This window comes from Salvelinus alpinus, chromosome 26, assembly GCF_045679555.1.
Source record: "Salvelinus alpinus chromosome 26, SLU_Salpinus.1, whole genome shotgun sequence".
NCBI lineage: Eukaryota > Metazoa > Chordata > Actinopteri > Salmoniformes > Salmonidae > Salvelinus > Salvelinus alpinus.
Window position 1 is genome coordinate 39,698,366 of NC_092111.1, and position 4,572 is coordinate 39,702,937.

The following is a 4,572-nucleotide window of genomic DNA, read 5'->3' on the forward strand; positions in this document are numbered from 1 at the left end:
GTAGAGAATCTTTGTCCAGGTAGCCTTGAGGCCTGCTGTCCATCAGAATTGGGATCCCAGAGTGGTGCAGCGGTCTAAGGCACTGCATCTCAGTGCTAGAGGCGTCACTACAGACCCTGGTTCGATTCCAGGCTCTATCACAACCGGCCGCGATTGGGAGTACCATAGGGCGGCCCAGCGTCGTCTGGGTTTGGCCGGGGTAGACCTTCATTGTAAATAAGAATGTGTTCTTACCTCACAGGGTACACAGCTGGTCATCTCACTAGTCCCTTCTAGAGAAACAACATACATTTTGTGAAACAGTACAAATATGGCATAAATTTGATCTTTCATGGCATCTCAAATCAAAACAAATACACAGTTTGCACATACACACATACATATACACACACACACACACACACACACACACACACACACACACACACACACACACACACACACACACACACACACACACACACACACACACACACACACACACATACATACACACATACTGTACATACACATACACATATACATTACATACATACACACACACATATACACACACACATAAACACACACACACACACACACACACACACACACACACACACACACACACACACACACACACATATACATACACATACACATACACATACACACACACACACATATACACACACACACACACACACACATTCAATCTATCCGTGCGCATCAATGAGATAAAACATCAACACCCAACCACTGCGATTGAAAATATCAGATATTTATTATTTTCTTGTGTTTTGAATACATAATTAGACATTTATTTAATGTACAATAGAAATAGTATAACTTCATGCTAGCCCTCATTAAAGTTTCCAGTTATGAACATTAAAATGCTTCATCACAGACTTGGTTTGACATAAAACATGGAACTCCTTTGTTTCGATGGGAACCCATGCTTCCCCATGGGACTAGCATACTACACAGGGAACAGGGAACCCATGCTTCCCCATGGGACTAGCATACTACACAGGGAACAGGGAACCCATGCTTCCCCACGGGACTAGCATACTACACAGGGAACAGGGAACCATTTGGGATGCTAGCTTGGTTATTTGTTTACTGTAGTACAAATATATAAGTAAATATAGTAATATCTTGCGTGTTTATATATAGGGATATTTTAGTGAATCATTAGACCCACGCCCATCTATAGTCCATAGTCCTGTAAATAGATAGGTACAGTATAATCTGGTAGTATATGGGTTAAGGCTCTCTCTCTGTCTCTCTCTCTCTCTCTGTCTCTCTCTCTCTCTCTCTCTCTCTCTCTCTCTCTCTCTCTCTCTCTCTGTCACTTGCCAACACAAGTGAAGTAGATAATAAACAAAAGTGAAATAAACAATAAAAATTAACAGTAAACATTACACTCACAAAAGTTCCAAAAGAATAAAGACATTTCAAATGTCATAGTATTTCTATATACAGTGTTGTAATGATGTGCAAGTTTAAAGTACAAAAGGAAAATAAATAAGCATAAATATGGGTTGTATTTACAATTATATTTGTTCTTCACTGGTTGCCCTTTTCTTGTGGCAACAGGTCACAAATCTTGCAGCTGTGATGGAACACTGTGGTGTTTCACCCAGTAGATATGGGAGTTTATCAAGATTGGATTTGTTTTCAAATTCTTTGTGGATCTGTTTAATCTGAGGGAAATATGTGTCTCTGATATGGTCATACATTGGGCAGGAGGTTAGGAAGTGCAGCTCAGTTTCCATTTCATTTTGTGGACAGTGTGCACATATCCTGTCTTCTCTTGAGAGCCAGGTCTGCCTACAGTGGTCTTTCTCAATAGCAAGGCTATGTTCACTGAGTCTGTACATAGTCAAAGCTTTCCTTAAGTTTGGGTCAGTCACAGTGGTCAGGTATTCTGACACTATGTACTCTCTGTTTAGGGCCAAATAGCATTCTAGTTTGCTCAGTTTTTTTGTTAATTCTTTCCAATATGTCAAGTAATTATATTTTTGTTTTCTCGTGATTTGGTTGGGTCTAATTTCTCGCTCTCTCTGTCTCTCTGTCTCAGTAGTATACTGTATGTGTGTGATAGAGGGGGAGAGAGAGAGGGAGAGAGAGGGGGAGGGGGGAGAGAGATATACCTGTTTGAGTTTGGCTTAGAGCAACACAACTGTGTGTGTGTGTGTGTGTGTGTGTGTGTGTGTGTGTGTGTGTGTGTGTGTGTGTGTGTGTGTGTGTGTGTGTGTGTGTGTGTGTGTGTGTGTGTGTGTGTGTGTGTGTGTGTGTGTGTGTGTGTGTGTGTGTGTGTGTGTGTGTGTGTGTGTAGGCCGATAAATGTCTGTCCAGCCTTCTTCAAATCAACACGCCTACAGTATAATGAAGATGACTGAGAACACAGAGGGGAAAGAGGGACACTCTGTCCTCACTAAAGAAGGAACCCCCTACACTCTGTCCTCACTAAAGAAGGAACCCCTTCGTCACTAAAGAAGGAACCCCCTACACTCTGTCCTCACTAAAGAAGGAACCCCTTCGTCACTAAAGAAGGAACCCCCTACACTCTGTCCTCACTAAAGAAGGAACCCCTTCGTCACTAAAGAAGGAACCCCTACACTCTGTCCTCACTAAAGAAGGAACCCCTACCTCACTAAAGAAGGAACCCCTTCCTCACTAAAGAAGGAACCCCTTCCTCACTAAAGAAGGAACCCCTTCCTCACTAAAGAAGGAACCCCTACACTCTGTCCTCACTAAAGAAGGAACCCCTTCCTCACTAAAGAAGGAACCCCTTCCTCACTAAAGAAGGAACCCCTTCCTCACTAAAGAAGGAACCCCTACACTCTGTCCTCACTAAAGAAGGAACCCCTACACTCTGTCCTCACTAAAGAAGGAACCCCTACACTCTGTCCTCACTAAAGGGCCAATCCTAACTACCTGTTTAGTGCTTCATTTTCACTTCATATTGATGTCAACAGGAGACTCAGTGAAAATGTGTATAAATTAGGATTCACCTCTAAGACTCCTTCACAAGCAGTCCAAACACTGCATTAGAATTGTACACACTATTCTAGACTGTGAAGGAGCAACAACAACAACATTAAACAAGCTGTCGTTCAGTGAAGGTCTTACTGTCAAAGGGATTTCAGGAAGGAAAGGATGACAGAAAGGTTGTCTGTGTGTCCCCATTCAGGGCTTAAACTGACAGTCACTCACAGATAAGTGATTTAGGTAAACAAAGTGTGTGTGTGTGTGTGTATATTTGTTTTTGTGTGTGTGTTGTGTGTGTGTTGGTGTATGTGTGTGTGATTGAGGGTCTGATTGGCTGGCTGGAGAGCTGTCCCAGGTCAGATGGTGTTTCTCTGTATAATAGCTGGGGTAATGTAGCAGAACATTGGACATCGTGTGGCTGTTTCAAGTCATAATGCATAGATGCCACTGTTGAATAGGTCTCGCTCTCTCTCTCTCTCTGTCTCTCTCTCTCTCTCTCTCTGTCTCTCTCTCTCTCTCTCTCTCTCTCTCTCTCTCTCTCTCTCTCTCTCTGTCTCTGTCTCTGTCTCTGTCTCTCTCTCTCTCTCTCTGTCTCTCTCTCTCTGTCTCTGTCTCTGTCTCTGTCTCTCTCTCTGTCTCTGTCTCTCTCTCTTCAGGCGTCATTCTCCCTCCCTCTAACTTCTTCTCTCTCTCTATTGCGTAAGCTCTAGTGTTCTCAAACAGAATAGTGTTGATGTGGAAGCAGGAGAGGGAGAGAACTGATGAGAAACAGAAGGGAAATACAGTGTGGAGGAAAATAGAGGAATGTGTAAGAAACCATCGGTAGCCTTGTTGCTTTCTCCCCCCCCACCTCCCTCCCTCTGCCTCATACACCTACATCTTATATAAGACGCCCAAGACAAAGTATCGATAGTGTCTATTTCTCACTCTCCTCTTCCCTCCTTCCTTCCTTCCTCCCCTCCTTCTTTCTTCTCTCTCTCCCTCCTTCTCTCCCGCCGTCTCTAATACTCCTCTCTGCCAGCCAGAAATAATTAGCCGTCATTAAAGTAGAGTTATACTGTCTCTGTCAGAGAGGGAGGGAGAGAGAGGATGAAGGGAGGAATGGAGAGGAGAGGAGGATGATAAACGAGAGCGAGATGGCTGTCGGGAGAGAGGGGAGACCGAGAGGGAGAGGTTGATAAACGAGTGTGCAGGACCTGGTGGAGGAGAAAGAGAGAGGGATGGTTTTAAGGGAGTATGTGAGGGGAAAAGAGGGCAAAGAAAGAGAGAGGGAGGGATGATAAACGAGAGTGAGGGAGGGATGATAAACGAGAGTGAGGGATGGGTGATAAACGAGAGTGAGGGATGGGTGATGGGGTGAGGTTCCAAGAGGGAGGGAGGGAGGGAGGGAGGGAGAGAGAGAGAGAGAGAGAGAGAGAGAGGGAGAGAGAGGGAGAGCAGGGAGGGAGAGAGAGAGAGAGAGAGAGAGAGAGAGAGAGAGAGAGAGAGAGAGAGAGAGAGAGAGAGAGAGAGAGAGAGAGAGAGAGAGAGAGAGAGAGAGAGAGAGAGAGAGAGAGAGAGAGAGAGAGAGAGAGAGAGAGAGAGAGAGAGAGAGTG

At 44.5% G+C, this 4,572-nt stretch overlaps 1 long non-coding RNA gene across 1 annotated transcript; it reads right to left on the bottom strand.

Annotated features, from left to right (window-relative positions):
* Positions 1 to 739: 739 nt before the first annotated feature.
* LOC139555303 (uncharacterized) lies at positions 740 to 4,563 on the bottom strand. The gene is made up of 2 exons (XR_011670972.1): positions 2,727 to 4,563; positions 740 to 2,634 (listed from the first exon to the last, which is right to left on the bottom strand). It is a non-coding gene; the product is annotated as an uncharacterized lncRNA (long non-coding RNA).
* Between the last annotated feature and the right edge of the window lie 9 nt (positions 4,564 to 4,572).